Below are 15,318 nucleotides of genomic sequence, written 5' to 3'. Positions count from 1 at the left end.
CACGTATTCTGATAAATTGGAGGTTAGTGAACCTATGCCCGCCACTATTGGTCTGCCGGGTGGATTAATCAAGGATTTATGGATCTTCGGTAAAAAGTAAAAAATGGGGGTAATGATATTGGATTGCATAAGAAACTGGTACTCTTCCTTTGTTATCACATTACTCCTTAGTGCATGTAGAAGTATGGTCCTTAGCTCTTCCACAAAGGGTCTTTTGGATCACCCTGGAGTGGTGTGTAGGAATTAGCATCCCCCAGTAGTCTTAGTGCCTCTTTTTTGTAGAGGTCATGGTCCATTATAACCAATCCCCCCCCTTTGTCGGCCTGCTTTATAACTATGTTGTTGTTTTTTTGCAGTTTTTTCAGGGCTTCGCATTCACGGTTCCCCAAATTTCTTCCCTCAGCCTGTTTCTGTTCAGTATCACATAAGTCCTTTTTTACCATATCATAAAAAATACTGACGTTGCTTCCCTTTGACTCGAGTGGGTAATATTTCGATGTTGGTTTAAGACCAGACTTGGAGCGTTCCTCATAATTATTTATGACAGCATCTTCTTTACGCAAAAAATGTCTCTTCAAAGTTAGCTTTCTCACAAATTTATTCAAATCAATAAAGGTCTCGAACTTGTTCAAACCACTCGTTGGTGCAAAAGTCAGACCCTTACTGAGGAGTGTGACCTCTGGTTCCATTAAAATGTGCTTAGATAGGTTAAAGATGCCTTTGTCCCGTGATTCGGCTAATGTAGATTCCTTCTTTTCTGGTCTCTCCCTCCTACCGCCCCGTTTTCCTCTTCTTCTAGAAACCTTTTCATGGGAGATGCCTGTCTGCTGTCCTCTCTCACCATGTTTCTCATCAAATCTTTTGTTCGTGCACCTGTTCTTGCCGATAAAAAATCCTGGTCCCCTGTGGAGTCTCTTCTTTGTAGAGCTGAGAATCTGTTTATTGTTCTTATGTGTGGGTTTGATGGGGAATCTTCACTATTAGTCCTGGTTTTCTTCCCTTTGTTAGGTGCCGTCTTCCATTGGTACCTCCCCATTCCATTAGACTGATGGCCGGGAGCCTTAAACCGGCTCCAGTTCTTCATGTGTCCTTGACTGTAATAATTTCTGTCCCGAAGAAATTTCTTCTCTTTCCCTTTAATGACTTCCCCTTCAACATGCTCTAATTTCTTGTTAAGTACTTTTTCATTGATAATGTAGTCCTCCTTGTCCTTGAATCCGATCATTTCAGATTCTTTCGCCTTTATTTCGACCTCTAGTTCCACCAGGGCATCCTTCTTTTTTCGGATGAGAAGTTTCATGAGGTCAATAGAACACCTGTGCAAAATGGAGTCCCATTCTTCTATGAATTCTGTATCCATTGTGCCAAACACGGGTTGTTTGAGGAGTCTCAAGCCTCTGGGTACTCTATTTACTGTGATGTAATGTTCCAGGCCTTTTACGTCCCACCACATTTTCACTTCTTTAATAAGGAGTTTCTCCATACCCCAAAACAGATCGTCAAGGTCTTGTGTGGTTGTTGGAGCATCCACCTGTTTGTTCTCATTAAATATTTTTTGGCATAAATCATTTCTTTTTACCGTGCGATCAGTGTTTCCAAACATTCTAGTAAAATACTGGATACTCGTCTCACCAGGCTGCTATATCGATGTACCGAGAGACAATTGTGTAGCAAGAAATGATACAGCGCCACTTGTGAGGTGGGTTCTCAGTAAAACATGAAAAATAAAATTGCTAAAAGAAAAACACACGAAGCCTTGTTAAAAGGTGTCTGCAAACCCTTAAGAGTGCACTACTGGTACAGTACTGCCAGGAAAAGTATAGAATGGGGGGATAAGGGTACCGGCGACTTGTGTTTAAAATGCAATTGCTAAAATTTTTAGATTTAAAAGCCAAAAAATATATAATAATCCAAACGAGCTTTAATATCACATAAAAGTGGATCACAACATAAAAAGTACTTCAAAGTATTGATAAAAGTATATAAACATAAAAGGTCTTTGTAAAAGGTAAGGAGTTCTGACTTATATTTAAAAATAGGCAAGGGGGTCACTGCAGGGAGCCCAACATGTTTCATCACACCAGACTTCTTCAAGGGGTAAGGACAGAATGAGATAACATGCCTATTTATACCCCTGGTATACTAGCTCAGGGTTGGTGAGGTCATAATTGATCATGTGATCTAATGAAAAAATATAACCTAAAAGAAATCAAGGACACTCAATTGAAACATAGCCTAAGGCAAAGGAGGTCACCATAGGGATGTACACATTAAAACCGAATGGTTTGTAAGGCTCAAATGATGTTAGGAATGTTCAAAACTGTAAAAATGTGATGAATTGCGGCACTTCCGCCACACTTCCGGTGACGGAGGTGACGCGTCACGTGTCTTCAGGTACTTCCGCCCCACTTCCGGTTTTGCTAGTGCGCATGCGCCGGCGGCGCTGCTCGTTCACTGCGCATGTGCCCGCAGCCTCTCCAGATAGCAACAGTCTACGTTCAGGTCTCCATGCTGTGTATGTCCTTCTTATTAAGTGCTGCGGCGGCCATGTTGTTGGAGGGGAACTCCATAGAGGATAAAGGAAATGCGGTGGCCATCTTTAAGGAGTCTTTGGAGACCCAGAATTGTGGTTTATCGGTATCCATGACGACGGATCCATATAAATAAAAACACAAACAGAAAAGATATGGTAAAATCTATGTACTGGTTTCTTTGTTGCAGATAAAACATGCTGGAAACTATTATATGAGGGAATAATACTAGCCCACATGATATACATTAAAGTGACAGACACACAACGCTACCAATGTGTATCTAGAAAGTGACATCCTGTTAAAAAGCCATACATAGGTGATAAGAGGATTTACAAGTGCCACTAATTATTGAGATTAGAAAAAAGAAGAGAAATGGTTGTAAGATTACAACCCCAAAGATTGTGAGGAAAAAGAAGGGGGGTAGAACCAAGCGCAGAGTATTGACCTAATAAAGGATATATAAAAAGGATATATAAACAATATGAGAGTGATGCTGGGAAGGTGATGATATTTAAGCTCAGAGAATTCATAGTGTTATAATTCATAAGGTGAGTCGTAAATGGTGTCAACCTGGTTAATATCATGTGGTAATGGATTGGTCACTGGTTAGCTTGACGTTATTTGTCAGTCCTTACAGTACCTGATCTTCCCAGGCAGTCCCCCTCCCTGGTACTGATCAGGCCCAAACACTGCTTAGCTTCCAAGATCGGATGAGATTGGGCGTACCAGTGTGGTTTGACTGTACACGAAAAGTTAACATCTTATATAACCCGATTGCAAATTAACACACGAGCCCTGATGATTCAATTACTTTAATATAGTGTGACATGGACACCCAAGAGGGAAGGAATGTGCAAAAGACCAATTGTGGCGACAAAGGAAAAAGGGGAGTATTGGAGGATACAGCACCTAATAGAAAGGGTGCAATATCATAGCTCTCGTTCAGACCCGTAGGTTGCAAGGTGGTGGTCAGCAAAATTCTGCACTGTCCTCCTACTATATACTGCACACAACTACAATGCAGCACAGGTATGGATAGTGTACTTGACGACACAGAGGTAGAGCAATGGACTACTGTACCGTACCACTATATATATATATATATATATATATATATATACTGGTGGTCAGCAAAATTCTGCACTGTGCTCCTACTATATACTGCGCACAACTACAATGCAGCACAGGTATGGATAGTATACTTGTCGACACAGAGATAGAGCAATGGACTACTGCACCGAACTGCTATATATATATATACTGGTGGTCAGCAAAATTCTGCACGGTCCTGCTACTATATGCTGCGCACAACTACAATGCAGCACAGGTATGGATTGTATACTTGACGACACAGAGGTAGCGCAATGGACTACTGTACCGTACTGCTATATATATACTGGTGGTCAGCAAAATTCTGCACGGTCCTACTATATACTGCGCACAACTACAATGCAGCACAGGTATGGATTGTATACTTGACGACACAGAGGTAGAGCAATGGCCTACTGTATCGTACTGCTATATATATATATACTGGTGGTCAGCAAAATTCTGCACTGTCCTCCTACTATATACTGCGCACAACTTAAATGCATCACAGATATGGATAGTATACTTGACGACACAGAGGTAGAGCAATGGACTACTGTACCATACTGCTATATATATATATATATATATATATATATATATATATATATATACTGGTGGTCAGCAAAATTCTGCACTGTCCTCCTCCTATATACTGCGCACAACTACAATGCAGCACAGGTATGGATTGTATACTTGATGACACAGAGGTAGAGCAATGGACTACTGTACCGTACTGCTATATATATATACTGGTGGTCAGCAAAATTCTGCACTGTCCTCCTACTATATACTGCGCTCAACTACAATGCAGCACAGGTATGGATTGTATTCTTGACGACACAGAGGTAGAGCAATGGCTTACTGTACCGTACTGCTATATATATATGCTGGTGGTCAGCAAAATTCTGCACTGTCCTCCTACTATATACTGCGCACAACTACAATGCAGCACAGATATGGATAGTATACTTGACGACACAGAGGTAGAGCAATGGCCTACTGTACCGTACTGCTATATATATATATATATATATATATATATATACTGGTGGTCAGCAAAATTCTGCATTGTCCTCCTATAATGCAGCACAGATATGGAGTGTTTTCAGGCAGAGAACGTAGATATTTGCAGCACACTGAGCACAGATATTTGCAGCACACTGAGCACAGATATTTGCAGCACACTGAACAGTGAACACAGAAACTGAGAGAACGCAGCCACGTCCTCTCGCTATCATCTCCAAAGCACGAGTGAAAATGGTGGCGACGCGCGGCTCCTTATATAGAATACGAATCTCGCGAGAATACGACAGCGGGATGATGACGTTCTGGCGCACTTGGGTTAACCGAGCAAGGTGGGAAGATCCGAGGCTTCCTCTGAACCGTGTAAAATAGGAGAGGTTCGGAGGGGTTCGGATCTCGAGGAAACGAATCCGCTCATCTCTAATATATATGCGCATTTTCACAATTTTTAGTTAGAATGGAAATAAAAATACTAAGACAATAATAATGCAAAGGAGAAATGGAATTCCAAAAGGAGTAGACAAATGTATGATAATATCTCTAATCAGCATCCTCCGTAAATGATGGTGCTGATACTAATATTGAACCTATATCTCTCTTCATATGTGTGTGTGTATATACAGTATATCCAAAGGAATTAAAATGTGGTTAATTATAATACTAATGCTGTGAAAACCTAGTATTGACTGCATCAGTCATAGAGATCCCAATAATTTACAGACTTTTTCTAAGCATATATTTCACATGCTTCATCTGACCAAACAACAATTCATCTCACCAGATGATATTTAGATGTACACAAATATACCATCTATCCCCATGTATGGAGTGGAATATCAAGTTTGTAGAAATTAATAATAATAATAATAATCCCCAATTTCCACAAACAGGGGAAAGGAAGACAAACAATACAGTTGCAAATTATAAATAGTGATAAGTGGTACAATAGAGATTAAAAATTAGATGAGAACTGACATGGACTGCAATAGAGGAGCAACAAAGTGACTCTAATGTAACCAAGAGTCATAAAGAGACAGATCAGAAACAGCACATTTATTGATAATGAACATAGGTGGTGCTGCTTCCCACCATGAAAATTCTACAGATTATAGAAATCAGTTTAAAAAAACTTGTGGATATACCAAGCAGATTCAAAATGGACAATTATATTTCAAATATTATTGAGCTCAACAGAATCATTGAGGTCATATGGGACCATGGTATTTAAATGATAGATCCAATAGGGCTCACGTCTGCATAGCCTTTTAAATCTGTCCCCCCTCTATAAGTGATTTTTATTTGTTCAATGGCCCTCCTGACTACTTTGTTCTTATTGTCAGACATGGAACATTGAGATATATGGCTAGAAAGAGGATGCGTTTTGATTCCTTGTATAATGTTGCACCAGTGTTCCATAAATTGTTTATGTAGGGTGCGGGTAGTTCTTCCAACATATTATTTACCGCACTCACATTGGATTAGATAGATTACAAAAGTGGATCTACAGTTTAGAAAGCCCTTTATCTTAAGTCTCTTCCCCTGAAGCTGATGTAATTTCTATACTCTTCTTGGCAGTATGTAGACATGTATTACAATTCTGCCTGCCGCTCTTATGAAATCCATCCGGCTTTTTTGGTAGCCATGTCTCACTAATACTCCTTTTACTTGAAAATGACTCTTCACTAGAAAAGATTGAAGATTACTGGATTTTCTAAAAATGACAGTACCATTTAAATTTATATTATCTTTCAGGACATTATCTAATCTTAATAAAGATGAATTCTTAATGACAGATTTTATTTTGTGAGCACAACTATTATACTGTGTTATGAAGAGTGCTGATTTATCTTCATAGTCTATACCTGTGTTCTTTTTACTAGTATTTAAGGGGTGCGTCAATAATGACATCCTATCCATAGTTCTAACCTCCTCCATAGCTTTTTGGAGTACTGTATTTTATATGATGCCTTCTTAGAACAAGGATATCCACTTACCTGCCTGTGTTTCAAAGGCCTGTTCCATTGTACAGTTACGTTTCACTCTAGTAAACTGTCCTTTAGGTATATTTGTTTTCCAAGCCAGTTTATGTGAGCTATTGAAGTTCAAATACCTGTTTTGATCTACAGTTTTAATGTATGTCTGGGTCAATAGTTGATCCTGCTCTACCGAGAGATAGAGTGGAAAGTTACAATTTATGCTGGGATGGTGAATATAAATTTTACTGTTCTTATTCATATACAGTATATCTTTGATATCAGGTTTAATATACCATTTATGGTGACTATTAATTTTAGAAGCAGCGATATATTTTAATTTTAGCTGTTGGAATCTCATTCTCCTAAATTAATTGTTATGTATATTACAAATCTTGCGGACAATATGCCCTTTTGTTTAATATGAAAGCTTTCTCATTAGCATAGGAAGTAACTCTCCGTATTTTATTCTGCATATGTTGACATGTCAAGAAAATTGAGTTATTACACCTTAAGTTTCCCATTATCTTTTAATGTAACCACATTTAGCATGAGATTTGTCTTCTAGCTTCAAGTCGCTAGGTGCCAGTAAACTTATAAGGTTGTATTCCTCTTAAAAGTAATAGGACTGTCCTTCAATGCAATTCCCTAGTATGAGTTCTTGTTTAAGGATTGGGAAGTTATTATAAATAATCTATTTAATATTTCCTGACTTTGTATTAAATTTACTGTAGTATTATTATTATTATTATTATTATCATCCTTTATTTATAGCGTGCCACAAGGGATCTGCAGTGCCCAATTACAAAGTACATAAATAAAATATCAAAACAGGACAATAGTGACTTACAGTTGAAGAAAATATAGGACAAGTACAGGGTAAGTAACACTGACATAAGTATCAGAGTTTGCAGAGAACCGCAGGATAAGGTGCCATTGAGGATGGTTTAAGTAAGAGAAGGAAAAGCCCATGAGGGTTGAGGGCTCTGCTCGTGAGAGCTTACATTCTAAAGGGGAGGGGCAGACAGACAGGGGTGGAACAGATGGTGTAGACAGTGAGCATGGAAGAGAGGGTTAGGATGAGATTAGGCTGGGTTTGGTGAAGTGGGTCTTGAGAGCCAGTTTGAAGTTTTGAAGAGTGATGCAGAGTCTGATGGAAAGAAGTAGGGAACTCCAGAGAGAGGGAGCAGCACATGAGAAATATTGAAGGTAGGAGTGGGAGGAAGTGATCAGTTGGCAGGAGAGGCAGCGTGCATTAGCAGAGTGAAGAGGATAGGTGGAAGTGTAAAGGGAGATAAGGTCAGTTATGTTAAATGGGAAAGGAGTGGGTGAGGGCTTTGTAAGTGAGTGTGAGAAGTTTGAATAGGATTCTAGAAGGGAAGCCAGTGAAGGGTTAGTATACTCAGCAATATACTCTATTTTGTATAACTATTGTGCCTCCCTTATCGTCCGGTCTTATTACAATGTAATTATGCCATTAATCCTTTGACAGATTGTAGTGTGGACCATGTTGGTTCAGGAAGACACGTTGGACGTCATTCTCCACCATGTGACAATATGTCTTCATAGACGCATTAGATGAAACTGGGTATTTTTTTTTGACGGAAAATTGATGGTAATATAGATTCTATCCCAACTTCAAGAATATTCAGGTGTTCAGCTGTATTAACATGTTCACTTAGGCACAGTTGTTGGCATAATTTACACAAAAAGACAAGACTAACTTCTATTGGTGTAAGCACTCATGATGAGAGATTAAAGATTACTTAACACAGAAACACAGAATTTGATGGCAGATAAGAACCAGTTGGCCCATCTTGTTTACCCCTTTTTTCATCCTTTAGGTTAACCTCAACCCTAGTTGATCCTTTGTAAAGATACCATTGTGTCTAACCCAAACATGTTTAAATTGCTCTACTGTCTTATCCTCTTCCACCTTTGATGGAAGGCTATTCAACTTACCTACTATCATTTCTATAGGTGTGTACACACAGTGAGATTTCGGATATGCCCGATTCTCACTACGCAATATTGACTGTGGTCGGTATTGCAAGCATAGATTATTTATATACCCCCAGTGATTGCACAAGCCCCCAGCGCTGGTTCTTAATTGATGTGGCATGTACATTTCAAAAATGCTGTGGCAGAAGTGACAACCAATAACCGGTTCCAGTGTGACCGCCAGTTTGCGTTCCACCAGTGCGTTCTACTACAAGCAGCAAGGCCAGAATATTTATAACGCACTATATTTTTACTTGTATTCCAAATTGTGTTCCACATGTTTCTTTCAGCAATAAAGTGGTGCAAAAACTTAATGATGATGAAGTGTTTCTAATCCTTTTGTATTCATATTGCATCACCTTCACAACATGTGCAACCAACATCTCTATTATAATCCATAGCACCATATATATATAAATAGCAATCTGGGGTCACATGAAAGAGAAAGAGGTAATAAAAAATTACAATGCATTCAGTAAAACAAAGAAGTTCATATCTATATATAATAAAAACAAAAAAATCATATAAAATGACGTTAAAAAAATATGCATTCAAATTCACTATTTAACCCTTTTTGGTACTAAGGTTTTAACTCCTAAATCCACTTCAGCTCTTATCTTGAGAGTCTCTGTTTCATATCTTTAGCTCTACATTTAGGTAAGATGTGTTGGATACCATTTCATATAACATTCTTTAGAGTGATTGACTTTTTAAAAGTGCACTGAAACAGTATGTGTTTCAACAGCTTTGCGAATGTTGTATACATGTTCCACCTGGCGCACCTTAAGGCACCTCGTGGTTTTGCCTATGTATAACAAACCACATACACATTCCAGAATATAGGTCACATTCCTTGAATTACATGTGATGAATTCTTTCATATGTTTTACCATTAACAGTATATTTTTTTAATGGTTGAGTTTTCACTTTTTACAGTTCTGCACATTAGGCAGGTCCCACACCTTGTGAATGCTTTGTCTAGGTTCTACCTCCAGCTGCTGTACAAAATGAATCCCTAAGTGCTGGTGCCCTCCTATAAATGAAAACTGGACATGTAAGGATATTGCCTTGCAAAATAGGGTCTCGTATTAAGTATCCAATTATTTTTAAAAACAGACTAAATATCCCAAAAACAGGTACTATATTGATTTAGGCCCATTGATAATCATCACCACTCACTTTTGGTTTAGTTTTTTTCTATCATAGATCTGTTCCCTCAATTTGATCAATCCTCTCTTTGGCCTTTAACTAAAGTGCTCTGTTTATAACTTTTACTGGAGAAGTATTTTGAAACTCCAATCTGTTCTTCACATATTGCATTGTCAGTACAGTTCCGTTTTATTCCTGTAAATTGTGCAAAAGGGGGACACTATCAAGCCAGATAGCATGGTGCTGGCTGGACCTATCAATGAAACAGTTGGTCTTCTAAAAAAATAAAATAAAATTGTTTGGTTAATATAATTTTTTATATGTTTTAAATCCTAAAAAGTTACTCCAAACTGACTGTGAAAAAGTGATTTTAATGGACGGTGTGGTTATCAAATTCAAGCAAAGACACTTTTTCGTCCCTCCAAATGAACAAAATGTCAATAAAATGCTGCCAGGACACCAGGCCCCCGCCTTTGGACCACCACTTTCTCAAACATGGTGGTCCTCCCAGCATGCCATAAACAAGTTGATTAAAAAAAAAACTTACAAAATTAAGTAATTGTTCTGGAGAATGAATTTAATACCATCTGTAAATAAATTTCATCACTTAAATGACACTTATCTAAATAGATACTACTGTGCGTCCCTTTATCCATTTCTATGATGGTATATAATGTGCTCACTTCTGCTCTGCAAATATATGAATCTTTTTCCCATGTTAATTTGGATAATTTCTTTAACACATCTGCAGTATGCTTAGGATAAGCCCTAGTACTTTGTATCAAGGGCTGAAGGTGGAAATTAATAAATTCTTATAGATAACATGTCAATCTGTCACATCTCGATGATATAGGTCTGCTGGATGGATTTTGGGAGTCTTTATGCATTTTAGGGAGGATATATATGGTAGGGATTAAGGAATTCTTAATATTTGTTATTACACCTTCCTTCTCTGCTTTATTAGTGAGTTCAAAAAGTGCTTTTTGGATTGTGAAAGTAAGATCCACTCCTTATTCTTTGATAGGCCAGTCCATCGCTTAATGTCTCATTAACATATCTATCCCTATCCATTAAAACAACCCCTTCCTTTATCAACAGGCTTAATTATTAATTCAGCATCCTCTTAATGATTTAACTGCAAGAAATACTTTTTTGGTCAGATTTGGTCATTTATCTACCTTCTTACTAATTACTTGTTCCATTTCATCACAATTAAAACATTCAGTGTAACTGCCTTTACACTGTGTATGGTAAAAAGTCGAGGGCGGTTTAAACTTAGATCTCTTGATATTTGAAGGAATGCCAGTTTCTTTATTTTCCTTATTTAAAAACGTTTAACAGTTAACTTTCTAATACACTTTTGTATGTCTAAATAGAAAAAAAATGTGGTTAATGGGAGGGTGCAAACTTTAAACATTTTATTCAGTCACTCAAGACTCATTCTTCATTTAAAAATGTTCCCTTCATCACAGGTAAAACCACTTACGGTGGATTTATTTTTGCTGTGTTTGGTCTTCTTAGTCCCTCCTTGTTGAACTCTCTTTACTTTTTTTATCACAAAAATGGGATCTCCTTGGAGTCCTTGGGTCTCAAGGTAAAAAAGACTGTTTAGCTATGAGTAACTTACCATCTCTATTGTCTCTTCTCAATGGGGAAAATCTATTCTGGACTGGGATTCTTAATGGTATTATGGTCTCCAGAACTTGACACAGCATTCCAGATAAAGCTGTACCAATAACCTACACAGTGGAATTATTACTTTTTTTTCCTGCTATGGATTCCTCTCCCTATGCAACCAAGCATCTGACTTGCTTTTCTCATTGCTTTGTTGCATTGCTTCCCTACCTTTAAGTCACTTGAAATAGTGTCTCAAACTGTAAATCCCTTTCCTCCTCAGTTGTTTCCATGATAGTATCCTTGATACTATATTTAGCCTTTGGGTTTTTGAGACCCAAGTGCATGATTTTGCATTTTTTAGTGTTAAACTGTAGTTGCATGTTCTTAACCATTTCTCAAGTCTAAGGGCAAACTTTCCCTTCAATATCATTTGCAATGACACCAACAAAGATATTAAAGAGTACACTGGTCCAAGTACAGATCCCTGGGGTACTCTACTGGTAATATTTCCCTACATAGAATGCAATTCATTTACTACAACTGTCTGTTTCCTATCATGCAACCATGTTCTTATCCATTTTGGTCTTTTCTTATCCAATCCCATGCTTTGGAGAGTACTTATCAGTCTGCAATGTGGAACAAAATGCCTTACTAAAGTCTAGATATGCTACATCTACGAACCTCCCTCCTCTTGAGCTATTATTTTAGTCACTGAGTCAAAAAGTCAATATTTGTTTGGCATTCTCTCACCAGTAAATCCATACTGTTTGGTATCCTGTGAATTGTTGAATTTAAGATATTCCGCAACTCTTTTAATAGTGTTTCCATTACTTTCTGTACTACTGATGTAAAGCTTACTGGTCTGCAGTTACTTGCTTCTTCCTTGCTTCCACTTTTGTGCAGTGGTACTACATTTGCTATTTTCCAGTCCTCTGGAATTGCACCTGTAGCTAGTGACTGGTTGAATAATTCTGTTCATGATGCTACCAGGACATCTTTAAGCTCTTTTAGTATCCTTGTCCCCATTTAGTTTTGAGAGCTCTATTAGAACATTCTCCTGTATATATACTTTCATCTACCTTATTTTTATGAATGTCCTTGCAACTCTCCTTCTGTAGTCAATACTGAGCAAAAATAATTATTCATATGATCTGCTATTGCCTTGTCTCCATTAACCAAACTCTCACTCTCTACATAGTTATTGAGGTTGAAAAAGACAAAATGTCCATCTAGTTCAACTTTTTTTTATAATTCTTACACTAATCTGTATTTAACACTAGTTTAACAATAATGACCTAGATGAAGTTGAGTTATTAAGTCTAACATTATAGATCATACTTTTTCTAAAATAAACTCACTTTAAATGCTATATCATTGGATATTTCTTTCAATTAGGAATTTATCTAATCCATTTTTAAACATATTGATTGAGTCAACCATTACTACCTTCTCAGGCAGGGAATTCCAAATCCTTACTGCCCTTACTGTGAAGAACCCTTTCCTTCATTGGGTATGACAGTTTCTCTCCTCTAACCTCAGAGGTTGTCCATGTGTCCTGTGTAGATATTTTTTAATCTACTGATAGATATACTGCATAGAGAGAAACCTAGCGGCGCTTTCTTTTTCAGATGTTATTTTGTCCGATAGATCCCACATCTCTGTCTTGCATTACAGGCAAACCATCTTAAAACAAAGTACACATGGAATAACATAGTGAAGCACAGTTTTAATAATCATATGATAAAAAAATCAAAGCAATAAAATGTATAATATGCAGTAGATTTAAATATGATAGGAGTCCAAAAAATAGTATAAGCAGTGAATAATTACCAAATGGGTAAGAATTGCAGCCAAACATTTCTTACAAAGGCTTTATAAACAATCATCTCACAATTCCTTGGCTTAGCTTGAAAAAAAGCCGGTCACTGTTCACATCAATTTGGACGTCCTGTCCTGACACCAATGCATTAACACCCCTAACTGGGGTCCTTTTCAAGGTGAAAGTGGATATTATACGCCCACAGGTGAACTATTTAACAAAATCTTTAACCATTTGTGTCTTTGCGGTCACAGCTGGACCCCATATATTAATAAACAAAACGTCCTATGGTCTCCTGCTGCTGCCCAGACTTCCTGGTACACGCTATTCATGCATCCTGGGTAACCCGGCAACCCTGCATCCAGTCAAAACCAGGTGCTGGGTGCCGATACATCACTTCCTGTCCCTGTGTTCATGGGTAATTGTGAGTTCTACTCAAGGGGATGTAATGTTGAGTAAATCCACTGCATTTTCCATTCATCCATGCTAACATCTTTGTTTTGTCCATTCTGCAGCCCTCTAGCTGTTGTGAAACTACACATCCCAGCATGCCCTGCCAGTTTTGCTGTCAGGAAATGCTAAAACTGTGGCAGGGCATGCTGGGATGTGTAATTTCACAACAGCTGGAGGGCCACAGGTTGAACAGGCCTGGTTTAGACATTAATAGTAACAAGCTTGTTCACCTCATCTTAAACATCTGTCCCATGACTTCACTTCCAGTGATGTCAAAGGTAAACAAACTATTTGTCAAAGGATGCAATTATCATTCCCTCATTCCATCCTCACTTGGATCTTTCTAATACATAATTATTCATCACATCATATATCATTCACCATTTATCCTAAGCACTAGCCCCACATAACAGCTTAATGGTTAACATAATACATACAGATCTTACAAGAACTACTTTATTTAAAAATCAGAATTTAATCCAACTGGTTTTAAAGTGCCAAGATCATATATGGCTTTCATCTCTGCTTGGGCAAGCTGCCTTGCCACATCTTTCCATCGCCATGGTACCTTTAATATGTTAAATCCCACAAAAAGTTGTTATAACAGGGGTACATTTATGGTGATGTACCCTAAAGTGTTTGGATAGGGCATGGATGGTAAGCACCTTTTTTATGTTCCTTAGGTGTTCAACTATTCAAACTTTCAGGGGCCTGGAAGTCCAGCTGATGTACTAAAGGTCACATATGCATTTTATGGCATATATCACATTACAACTATTACATGTAATGCAGTCTGTTATCTTGAGACTATTATTATTTATCATTACCTCATTTATCCTACTGTGATGACCCTGTACCCCTCTACAACTAAAACATAATCCACAGTGGAAATGCCTTTTTACTGTACTGTGTACATGGGTTTATTGGTTAGTTTGGCACTCCTCACAAGACTCATTTTCAAATTGGGTGCTTTCTTAAAAATAAATTTTGGTTTTCCTGGTAGGGATTTACCAATCACTGGATCTTTCTTTAGGATGTTTATTTAACAATCTCTCTATGGTCTTATCCTAAATGCTGAAGGAAGTTACAAACGCCCAATAGAAATGTGATTATTCCTTCATATTTTTCTTCATATTTGGTTTAACAAATTGGTACGTTCGAAATGTGGCCCTTTAAGTCTTGCTTGATCCATCTTATCCAGACCATAAACTGAGGCTCCAAATTTAGCCCTCATTTGTAAAGACTGTTCTTCATACTGTAGGTCTCAAAAGTACTGCAGGTCCATCTTAGACATCTAAACTGGCCAACTGGGATAGACCCCAGCCAGTTCGGATGGTGGCAACAAGTGACCCCAATATATGCTCCCGAATCTGTGGGTTTACTATAATTTTTTATTTGAATACTATTTCCATCTATAAAAACAGTGACACCTAGGAAATTTACACTACTACTACTACTACTTTAGAAAAAAAAATTTTTTCAATGTTCGTATTAAGGTAGATAAAAAAATTCCTGTAAAAGTTCTTCACTCCCCTTCCAGATATAAAAATACATTGTCTATATCTTTTCCAGGACACCCAGTTCACCCCCAAAAACCACAGTGGTTCCAGATGGTTTCCTCTTCCCACTGACCCATAAATATATTCACATAACTTGG

General features: G+C 37.7%; 1 pseudogene; it reads right to left on the bottom strand.

The window, feature by feature from the left end:
- Positions 1-3,162: 3,162 nt before the first annotated feature.
- LOC134897209 (5S ribosomal RNA) lies at positions 3,163-3,281 on the bottom strand (annotated as a pseudogene).
- Positions 3,282-15,318: the final 12,037 nt, after the last annotated feature.

This window comes from Pseudophryne corroboree, chromosome 3 (assembly GCF_028390025.1).
Source record: "Pseudophryne corroboree isolate aPseCor3 chromosome 3, aPseCor3.hap2, whole genome shotgun sequence".
Classification (NCBI taxonomy): Eukaryota; Metazoa; Chordata; class Amphibia; order Anura; family Myobatrachidae; genus Pseudophryne; species Pseudophryne corroboree.
This window is presented reverse-complemented; position numbering and strand designations above follow the sequence as displayed.